This window comes from Macaca fascicularis, chromosome 3, assembly GCF_037993035.2.
Source record: "Macaca fascicularis isolate 582-1 chromosome 3, T2T-MFA8v1.1".
In the NCBI taxonomy this organism is placed as follows: domain Eukaryota; kingdom Metazoa; phylum Chordata; class Mammalia; order Primates; family Cercopithecidae; genus Macaca; species Macaca fascicularis.
In genome coordinates this window covers 191,347,381-191,359,015 of record NC_088377.1, presented here as the reverse complement: position 1 = coordinate 191,359,015, position 11,635 = coordinate 191,347,381, and the positions used below count along the sequence as shown (strand labels likewise).

The following is an 11,635-nucleotide window of genomic DNA, read 5'->3' as shown; positions in this document are numbered from 1 at the left end:
TGAAACACATCTTTAAAAAATCCTTGACTGGGGCCAGGCACGGTGGCTCACACCTGTAATCCTAGCACTTTGGGAGGCCAAGGCTGGCGAATTGCTTGGGCCTGGGAGTTCTAAACCAGCCTGGGCAACATGGCAAAACCCCATCTCTACAAAAAAATGCAAAAATTAGCCAGGTGCAGAGGTGCACCCCTGTAGTCCCAGCTACTTGGAAGACTGGGGTGGGAGAATTGCTTGAGCCTAGGAGGTGGAGGGGTATTGCAGTGAGCCAAGATTACACCACTGCACTCCAGTCTGGGTGACAGAGCAAGACCCTGTCTCAAAGACAAACAAACAAACAAACAAAAATTCAATAATTCAGATTGGTTGTTTAGCAAATTGATATTCGGTGGTTTAGCTTTTACCATATTTGGCTTTTGGCTATCTGGTCATTCTGTGAATTGACTTTTGGTGAACTAGTCAGCACTTTTCCCAAATGAATCTAAAGGCAAATTGTGCTGGCCAGTCCTCCATGTAAAAATGGCTACAACTTTAAAATATTTTCTGATTTTCATTATTATTTCTTTTTCTATCCGTGAGGTTATTTAAAAGTACTTTTTAATTTCCAAATGAGAATCTTTTTTATGAGTTATCATTTTGTTTTTGAGTTTTGCCTTATGGTCAGAGAATGTAGTATGTGATGTTGATTTTTTAGAATTTTCTGAGACTGCTTTGTGGCCAAGTGTGCAACAGATGTTTGAAAATGTTCCATGTTTGCTTGAAAGAGTACATATATTCTAATGTTGGTGTAGAATCTAGTTAGAGCTATAAAATCAAGCTTATCAGTCATGTTTATGCCTTCTATAGCTTATCATCTTTTTGCCTTTGGAACTATCAGTTACTAAAGAGGTGTTAAAGTCTCATATCAAGTTTGTGCATTTGTCAATTTCTCCCTGAATTTGTGAGAATTTTTGCTTCATGTATTTGGAAGCTATGTGCTTACAAATTTAGAATTGTAGTATTTTCCTGGAGAATTGTTCATTTTATTATTAGAAAATAACACTCTCCCTAATAATAGTCTTTGTCTATAATCCATTTTGTTTGATATTGCTGCAGCTACACTAACTTTATTTTGGCGAGTGTTTCTTTGATATATCTTTTCCTGTCCTTTTACTTTCAAACTTTGTGTATATTTACTTTCAGATGTGTGTCACATAACAGCATGTAGCTAGATTTTGTTGTTGCTGCTGAATCCAATATGACAGTCTCTATCATAATCATTAATCTACTGATTTGAAAGTTATGCTTTCCTTTTCTATTCATTTAGGGGTTAGTCTGTAACTTTACACACATATTTGGTTTAATAGAATCTAATATTAATGACTATTTCTGATCTTCTCTCAAATGATAGAAAGCTTTTTGAATATGAGTTTAATCACACTATTCCCCTTCTGTCTTGTGTGTAATTATTGTTCTTTTTAGTTACATCTTGTTTTTAAGACTCTCTCCTGACATTTAAAGTAATTGTTTTTGTTTTATACAATCTATGCTGTTTGGATTTACCAATGTGCTCACCACTATCTTTGTTCACTCTTTTTTCTTGCTTCTTTCTTCTTCCTTCTGGGTTCAATGTTCTTCCTGAAGCACAACTTTTAAAATTTCTTTCAGCAAGGATATTTTAGAAGTAGATACTTTCAGTTATATAAAATGTCTTACATTTTTCTCACTCCTGAATGATAGTTTAGCTAGGGAGAGAACTGTTTCACACTTTAAATATTTTGTTCCATTGTCTCCTGACTTTCATTGTTGCTGTTGAAAAGTCTGCTGTCAGTCTAATTATTCCTTTACATATGATTTAACTTCTCTGGCTTCATTTAAGATAATCTCTTTGGCCGGGCTTGGTGGCTCACATGTGTAATCCTAGCATTTTGGGAGGCTGAAGCGGGAGGATCAGCTGAGGTCAGGAGTTTGAGAACAGCCTGACCAACTGGAGAAACCCTGACTCTAGTAAAAATACAAACAAATTAGCCAGGCATGGTGGTGCATGCCTGTAACCCCAGCTACTCGGGAGGCTGAGGCAGGAGAATCGCTTGAACCCAGGAGGCAGAAGTTGCAGTGAGCAGAGATCACATCATTGCACTCTAGCCTGGGCAACAAGAGCGAAACTCCATCTAAAAAAACAACATCTCTTTATCTGTGGTATCATGAAGTTTCGCTGCAATGTGACTAGGTATGGATCTTTTATTTATCTTTCTTGGAACTCATGAGTCCTAAATCTGAGGTGTCACATCTTTGTACAAGTCTAGAAAATTCTCAGCTATTATATCTTTTAATATTGCCTCTTCCCAGGCTGAGCATGGTGGCTCACGCCTGTAATCCCAGCACTTTGGGAGACCACGGTGGGCAGATCACCTAAGGTCAGGAGTTCAAGACCAGTCTGGCTAATATGGTGAAACCCTGTTTCTACTGAAAATGCAAAAAATTGACCAGGCATAGCGGCGCATGCCTCCAATCCCAGCTGTTCAGGAGGCTGAGGCAGGAGAGTTGCTTGAACCCAGGAGGCAGAGATTGCAGTGAGCTGAGATTGCACCACTGCACTCCAGCCTGGGTGACAAAGCGAGACTCTGTCTCAAAAAATAAATAAATAAATAAAAGTGAAATGAATATTGTCTCTTTTCCATTACACTTTCTTCTTGTGGAATTTGTATTTGACATTTGTTGGACCCCTTTATTCTGCACCATCTCTTTTAGTTACTCTTTCATATTTTTCGTTTTTTTAGGCCTTTGTGCTTCATTCCTAGTAATTTTTAAAAGATTTACATTCTTTCATTCCTAAATCTCTCTTTAGCTTTGCCTAATGTGTGTTTAATGTTAATTAAATGATCAGTTTTAGTGACTGCACTTTTCATGTTAGATGTATCTGCTTTATCTTTAAAAAAATCATAGGTGTCCATGCTTTCAATTCCTCATGTCTTTAAGATTTTTAACTACCCTTACTTTATAGGATCTGTCTGGTAACTCTATGGCCTGACTTTATGACTTTATTTTGTTTGGTGGTTCTCACTCATAATAGGCTGGTTCCTTGTATATTTATTACTTTGAATTGTAAGACCATCTTAAGCCAGGCTTTATCAGTAGGAATCCTGTGCAGTCTGGCTTGAGGGTATGTCCTTGTTTGATACTCTAGAATCATTGTTAGCCTGAGTACTTTTTTTTTTTTTTTTTTTTTTTTTTTTTTTGAGACGAAGTTTCACTCTTGTTGCCCAGGCTGGAGCACAATGGCACAATCTCGGCTCACTGCAACCTTTGCCTCCAGGGTTCAAATGATCCTCCCACCTCAGCCTCCTGAGTAGCTGAGATTACAGGTGCCCACCACCACACCTGGCTAATTTTTGTATATTTAGTAGAGATGGGGTTTCACCATGTTGACCAGGCTGGTCTTGAACTTCTGACCTCAGATGATCCACCCACTTCGGCCTCCCAAAGTGCTGGGATTACAGGTGTGAGCCACCAGGGGATACTCTAGAATCATTGTTAGCCTGAGTACTTTTTATGTTAACTTTCAGGTTGAGGAATTTCTGAACCATGTAGGTAGTATAAATTCAAAGCCCTAACAAGTGTGAAGGTAGATGTATGGTTATGGATTCTCAGGGGCGATGCCCTCTGCCTCCCCAGAAAGAGAAAAATGTCCTGTGTTCTTATGCTAGTGGATGCTTTTTTTTTTTTTTTTTTCCCAATGCTTTTACTAATATTATGGCTCTCTAAGAGTTTGACTTGGTACAAGAGAAGGTAGACTCAGGTCTTAGGCCAAATCTCCTGTACCCAGATGGCTGTGTAAACTGAAGCACCTTGGTTAGCTCACCACAACCACCACAGGCATTCCCAGGATCAGCTCATATTTACCTATCTGGGTTTTAGTTCATCCCCCACTGCCACCCCAGAGATAGCCTTCACTGTTATGAGAGCTCAGCTCTATGTAAGAATATGTATTTACTGTATCTTGTCTTGCATTTCTGGGTGTTTTGAGGTAGGAGGCGTTTTAGATTATGTAGTTGAGAATCTTAATGGTAACAGAACATTTCATTTAAAAATAGTGCCCCTTCTTTTTTTGTTCATCTATCCTTTTCATTGCTTGGATCATTTCTTCATTGGACTATTTTACTCACCACAGACAGTTCTTACTCATCTCTGTCTTTCCTGTGTGGCATTGAGTAGGAATCAGATGACGAAAGAATGAATGATTCCATGGATGAATGGGTGAGTGAGAACCACTGCTCTCATGTCAGTGGGTATTGTGAAGATAGAGCACGGCCAGAGAGCCCAGGCCTCTGTCGGGAAGGTGGACTGGGGCAGTGTTATGTTTGAGCTAGCTTGCAGCAGACAGCCATTTGTTAGCTCACCTTCCCAACTCCATGTTCATCATCTCATATTTGTAGCTTGAAATTTGCCGTGGTGGGATTATTTTTCACTCTGTGAAATTGGAAAACACTACAAATCACCCCCCTCAGAGCTGGTCGTTAAACATTTACCTGCACTTCACTGATTTGGGGTCATGAAAATGTGTAGAAAAAGTGAAACAAAACCAGGCAAGGTAGAACAAAGCCTTTGGTAAGTGAAAAAGTCCAAGTTCAAGGAATTGATCACTCTGAGACTGTGATGCTCAGTGACAGGGTTTTAAGTTGCCCCTGGCTTTTTCCCAGATTTAGGGAAGCTCAGTATCCTGAGATTTAAGATTGGAGAAGGGTGCTGAATCTTCAACACCAGCTCCGGAGAGTAAAATAAGAAGACAGCAGGGGGCACCTGGATTTGAACCAGGGACCTCTTGATCTGCAGTCAAATGCTCTACCCCTGAGCTATACCCCCTGGCAGAAGTGTGAGCCTAAGCAAGACCTTTTATATCTGTGCAGTCATGCCCAACATTCCTATAAAATTTTACTACAGATGCTCATTCCAGCTGGGCCTCCTCAAAGCTGCCAAACCTCCCTAACTACAATTTTATCTCCCTGATGCAAAACAAGTGACAGTTCCCCTTCCTGTAGCAGCTTCCTTGTACTTTCAGGAAGAGGACTGACACTGGCATTTAGAACTGGAAGGGCTTTCAGAGTCACTCGTCTGTGCCCTTCACAGTGCACATTTGACAATAGAGTTTCAACATTAATGTTCTTCCCAGGCACACACACTCCTTGTTGACTCTTTCTGACTTTGAGTTCAGGACCCTGTTACTAAAAGAGACTCTTTTATGTTCTCTTGTCCCTGTCTTCTATTGGCTTAAAAATGGTAAAGACTTCATAGACAGAGTCATATGAATAGATTTATACACACCCAAGACCATGGAGGGGCTAGAATATGTTCTTAGAAGATCAGAAATGTACTACATGGGAAGCACTTTCTATAAGGAAAAGCTAATGGGGAACTCCAGGATTTGAACTGGTGCATGAACTGCACCCCTGGAGCCAGTCCTCACACTCCATGACCCAGCCCCAGGGATCAGCCAGAGCAGGTGGTGGGCACCAGGGTTTAAACCATGGACCATGGCAAGCTGCTTGTCCTCTGACTATGCTGTAGTTCAGTGACTTCTTATTTTGGAGAGGCATAGGATACAGAGAACTGAGGCTTAGGGAATGGAACTGGCAGGAGAGGGGGGCATTCCAGAGGACGGGTGTGTGCAGGAGGAACTGGGCTGGAGGAGAGCAGACCTGGCCAGGCACTAGGAGTGCGGATGCTACCTCTGCAGGTGGCATACAGGGGCAGTACCGCTGAGGGCAGGCGAGGCTCACTCCCAGGTGTCTGGCTTGGAGATTTGGAGAGTTAGCAGTGCCAATCACTGACGCAGCACTTAGGAGGAATAGGAGGAGGGGGAAGGGGCAAGGGAGGAAGGAGAGGAGGAGAGGGAGGAAGGGAAGAGAGAAGTAGAGGAGAGGGAGAGAATAGGGAAGAGGAAGAAGAGGGGAGAAAGAGAAGCAGGGAGGGGAAGGAGAGGGGAGGGAAGGAATAAGAGGAAAGGGAGAAGACAGAGGAGGGAGGAGGAGGAGGAATTTGAGTGTGGACTTCCTGCGTGTGAGTTTTCTGCAAGAACCATGGAATGAGAAGAAGAGAGTTTTGTTTTACATGGGCAGAGGAAAGAGTGGCCAGCCAGGCAGGAGGAGGAGGGGGAAGGAGCAGTGTCCTGAAAGCAAAGGGAGGAGAAGAGAGTTCTAAAAAGAAGGAGGAAGGGGACAATAATAATTTAAAAAACATAATAGGCCAGGCACAGTGGCTCATGCCTGTAATCCCAGCACTTTGGGAGGCCAAGGTGGGTAGGTCACCTGAAATCAGGAGTTCAAGACCAGCCTGGCCAACATGGTGAAACCCTGTCACTACTAAAAATACAAAAATTAGCTGGGCATGGTGGCGCATGCCTGTAATCCCAGCTACTCAGCAGGCTGAGGCAGGAGAATCACTTAAACCCAGGAGGTGGAGGTTGCAGTGAGCCGAGACCATGCCACTGCACTTCAGCCTGGGTGACAGATTGAGACTGTGTCTCAAAAAAAAAAAAAAAAAAAGACTACTAATAACACCTCTTACACAATGCATATTCTGTGCCAGGCATTGGTCTAAGTGTTTATATATATTTATTGGCAACTGAGTAGTATCATTGGAAGGCAGTTTTGGTAGAAGATAGCAGGCGGGCAGGGAAGACAGCTGGCCTGGAGTTGAGGAATGAATGGAATTGACAGAGTTGTGAAGACAGAGCTGGGTGAGCAGACTTTTCTTCCAGGGGCTGGATAGTAAGTGTTTTGGCTCGGTGGCCCAGATGGTCTCTGTCGCAACTGCTCAGCTCTGCTGTTGTTTGAGAACAGCTATAGACAATAAGTAAATGAATGAGTGTGGCTGTGTTTCAGTAAAACTTTATTTACAAAAACAGAAAGCAGGCAGGATTTGGCTGTGGGCTATCTTTTCCTGACCTCTGAAATAGAGCACACCTTGATGAAGAAATGTCTGGGCTGGGTGCAGTGGCTCAAGCCTGTCATCCCATCACTTTGGAGGGCCAAGGCAGGATTGCTTGAGGCCAGGAGTTTGAGACCAGGCTAGGCAATGTAGCAAGACCCCACCTCTACAAAAATAAAGATGAAAAATTTAGCCAGGCATGGTGGTATGCACCTGTAGTCCTGGCTACTTGGGAGGCTGAGGCAGGAGGATCGCTTGAGCCTAGGAGTTCGAGGCTATAGTGAGCCGTGATTGCACTACTGCACTCCAGCCTGGGTAACAGAGCGAGACCCTGTCTCTAAACAAAATTAAAAGTTAAAATAAATAAATAAAAAGAGTGCCTGGGAAAGGAAAGAGAAAAAGGGACACAGGTTAAAGAAAGGGTATGTGTCTATTTGAGAAAAAGAGGGGAAACATCACAAAGAGTTAAATCCCAGTAGAGGGCTGAGCAGGGCAAAGTCCCAGAGCCCTTGCTAGGGGTGCAGTGGTCAGGACCAGAAGATTACTTGGGGCTCTGTCTTCATCCAAACTCATGCAGGCCAGCAGGAGATGAGGTGGTGATGTCGCCTCACTGTGCCAGCCCCAGCCTCTTAGCATCACGGTAGACAAAGTCAAGTTTATTCACTCCTGCATTGAGGGAGAGTGTGCACCAAGGAACCCCGGGGGGCTTCATCAAACAAACAAACAGGTTTTGGGGCAAGGCTGGAGGCTTGGGGAAATTTCAGTGAAGCAGACTCTAAGCAAAGCAAGGCTGTGGCTGTGGAGATGGGCCTTGGGTGTGGGCTGCACCGTGGGCCTGGGCTTCTGTTTCCCAGATACTACACCTTGAAATAGACATGAGATGCTGTGTCCAGAAGCCTCTTATCTGAAGTTTTGTACATGGGTCAGAAGTTGAGGCTGCTTCTCTGCCTCAAAGCAACTTGTGTCCTCCAGGCAAAAGAGTACTATGTCAGCTCTAGAGGTTGGAAAAGGAAAGGAAACACATTCTCCCCTGGAGCCTTTGGAGGGTGTATGTCCCCACTGACACCTTGATTTCAGACCACTGAAATTGATTTTGGATTCCAGGTCTCCAGAACTGTATGAGAATAAATTTGACTTGTTTTAATCTAAACAATTTTTAAGTGCGCTGTTTCATTTTTCCTGATAATATTTCAAAGTTTCTGACAGTCTATGGTTTTAGAGAACAAGATTTCTCAGCAATTAAGAAAATAGTAATCTCTCAAAGGAGACTGTCGTGACGTTTTAGAGCTGCGGTGTGTCCAGGAAAGACGGTCTTTTCTGTGACTTTATAGCTGTCTTTAGTCCCACCCAGTGTTATTTGAGCATGTTTTTATTCTCTCTCTTAGCTCAGTTTTACTTTCTCAGCCACCTTTTGTGAATAAAAATAGCAAGTAAACAAGGTGGATGTGACTTTGAACCAGGGACCTCTGGCTCTGCAGCCGAATGCTGCCCGAAGATATAACCCCTTGCATATTAACATACTTAATTGGCACCTTTTAGCTCTTGGCGCCACATCCAAGACTCCGCTGCTGCTTCCGCATGTCCCAGCAGAGGGCAGGCCTTCCATGTAGGGATGTTCAAGTCCTACCCCCAGTACCTGTGAGTGTGACCTAGTTAGAATGAGGGTCTTCGCAGATGTAATCAAGTTGAGTCACACAGGATTAGGTGGGCCCTAATATGACTAATATCCTTATAAGAAGAGATGTTAAGAGCTGGGTGTGGTGGCTCATGCCTGTAATCCCAGTAGGAGGCCGAGGCAGGCGGATCACCTGAGGTCAGGAATTCAAGACCAGCCTGACCAACATGGTGAAACGCTGTCTTTGGTAAAAATACAAAAATTAACCAGACGTGGTGGTGCGTGCTTATAATCCCAGCTACTGGGGGACTGAGGCAGGAGAATCGCTTGAACCTGTGACGCAGAGGTTGCAGTGAGCCGAGACCATGCCACTGCACCACTCCAGCCTGGGCGACAGATCAAGACTCTGTCTCAAAAACAAAAAACAAAAACAAAAACAAACCAACAACAACAAAAAAACAAAGTCAAAGTCATCCATGTTTTTCTAGAACTGACCTGGAAAGGGATCCTCCACTGCGGGGACACAGGTGTGCAGTCAGTGTCAGGGGAAGTATTATTATGGGGCAGGGGACTCTCTAGCAACGCGACCAGCCCCCAGCCCTCTACCCTACTCCAGCCCCCTCCTCCTCATCTCTCACTCTCACAGGAAGCAGTGCTTGACCTTGCCTTCTATGTCAGAAAAAGTAAGGAGCCACTTGGCCTGACCTCCTTCATTTCTTTAACTAACATTTCAGTGTATGTCATGCTCCAGACATTGTGCTAGATGCTGGGATACAGCAATGACCAGATTAAACTGGTTTTGGCCTCTGCTCCCTCAACGCCTCACGCCATCAAAAGACTCCCTGTCTTTCCCCATCCACACTCCATCTTCCCTCCCCTCTACTGTCCTTTCTTTCCTAAAGGTCGCCCCTCTCTCATGCTGTTGCTTCTATGCACACCAGCTCCTGACTTTAGCTCCTGGTTCAGCAAACCTCCTCCTAGCTCTCTCTCCTCTATCTTCAATGCCTCTTTCTCCATAGAAATGTGCTAAGGCAGATTCATCTCACGCAAGGAATGAACTGTGCTGCAAGTAACAAAATTAACCTGAGGGTAGCGGAACCCAAAAGGGAGAATTTATTGTCATGACCAGTAATATCTCACAGAAAGTTGGGCAGAAATGCAGCCTCCATTTCTCTGACTGGAGACATGGTTGGCAGGGGCCAAGAGTGGATGCTACTGTATTCCAGGAATAGCAAAAGTGATTATAAATCAGTTTTCCCCAGGAAGATGATAAATCAGGTATGAAGTTAATGATAGAGATCAAGTTGAGACAGAAAGACAGAGCAAACTGGTGATTGTTGCATTTCAGATGAACAGTGCAGCTGATCTCTTATGATCTGTGGGTACAGTAACAAATACTTTGCTTAATTCTGGATGAAATTATTGATGAGCACAGTCTGAACCAGATGCAAGGAAAGTGCTTCTGAACTCCTTGTTCTGCTCATCACTGACAACCTCTGCTCTGGAGAAGATACTTTCCAGGTGATTCATGCTTATCCGATGAGGTACGTTGATGTTAGAAAAAGTGTGTGGGTATCAGTTTCACCAGGCCCAGCTGGGTGCAGCCACCAAGGGCAGTGCCACACAGGAGAGCCTGCTCCTAAATGTTAATCCACCCACTGTTTCATTTGCAGAGAAAATATGTTTCTTGATCACTGTGGAAGGAAATAGTGAAAACTGGCACTGACAAAATGGCAGCCTAGGCTGTCATTGTTGGACCTAGGCATCCCTGCCATCTCTAAACATATATTGTTTTCACCTCCTGGCCAAAGCAACAGGGAAAGAGTACAGGATTCTGCTTTTTGATGTGTGCTGGCCACTAATGATGGCAGCAGTGGCCCGTCTGGAGCAGCTGCTGCAAAGACACCAACTGCAGCGGGATAGGCGCAGCCCAGGTGTGCACTCTGCAGAGCCTGTGTGTGGGGGGGACGTGGGGGGGCAGGAACAGGTGGGAGCCCTGCCTCCTACTGAGTTGACGGGGTGGGAGCCCCACCTTCCCAGGTACAGGGGCAGCCACCCAGCCAGGGCTCTGGACCTAGGCATCCCTGCGGTCTTAGGGGCCCAGGAAACCCATGTTTCCTCAGGCTTGAAAGTGCCTACCTCCATTCCCAGGCCTCTCCCCGTTCCCAGTGCCTGCTGCTCCAGTGCAGAGCAAAGTTGTGGCTGAGCCTGGGCACTGTCATGACCCAGCTGGGTGTGTGTGCATGTACTTGGGGTGGTGCTGACATGCCAGCTCCTTGCTGCCTCAGCCCCCTCCAGACTTTGGACACTGAGAAGCACAGCACGGAGACTGGGGGTGGCTCAGTGTGGGCCTGTCAGGTGCCCTTGGCATGAACAGCCTGGGTGCCATGGATGGCATGTCTATGGCAGGAGGCAGACAGGTTTTTGGGTAGAAAGGGGCAGGTCCTCGCCCACCATCAAGTCAGGGATGGCCTGAAGCCTGGGGGCCAGGCTGTCAGTTCTGAGTGCAGCCCTCGGCAGAGAGTGAGAACTTATGGTGCTTTCCTGGGCCACCCATGGTCACCCATGGACCAGTCAGCACATACTTCCTCCCTTCTGAACCCATGAAAACGCTGGACTCAGCCAGACTTGGACAGATGGCCAGACTACCCACTACAGGAAGGAGCTATGCACTTCGGGTCTTCATTGAGCTGTTCTCTCGCTCAAGGAAACTCTTTTCTACCTTGCTCACCCTCCAGTTGTCCATGTACCTCAATCTTCCTGGACGTGGGACAAGAACTGGGGACCCACCAAATGGCAAGACTGAAAGAGCTGTGACGCAAACAGGGCTGAAACAGACACAAACAGGGCTGAAACAGACACAAGCAGGGCTGAAACATGCCTTCCGGCTCGCCAGTTCGCAGGCAACAGGAGAGAAGAGCGGTGGCCCTTAAGGGAGCTCAGACCTAGGGGCTCCCAGAACCAGGGCTGTAACACCCTTTTTGGGGCTCTGTGGCTTATGGCATCTCCAAGCTTTTGGGTGCCATGGCGTTTCCCCTGTCCAGACAACAGTGCCCCAAGTAGAAGCTGCTTGCCATACGTCTGGTCCAGCTGCAACCTTGCGTGGAACCAGAGCTG

General features: G+C 45.3%; 1 long non-coding RNA gene and 1 other non-coding gene across 6 annotated transcripts in view; one reads left to right on the top strand and one right to left on the bottom strand.

Moving 5' to 3' along the window:
• Positions 1-11,635, top strand: part of LOC123570965 (uncharacterized) — a 58,517-nt gene that overhangs the window by 1,911 nt on the left and 44,971 nt on the right. The window lies entirely within an intron of this gene.
• On the bottom strand, positions 4,768-4,839 carry TRNAC-GCA (transfer RNA cysteine (anticodon GCA)). The gene has a single exon. It is a non-coding gene; the product is annotated as a tRNA-Cys (tRNA).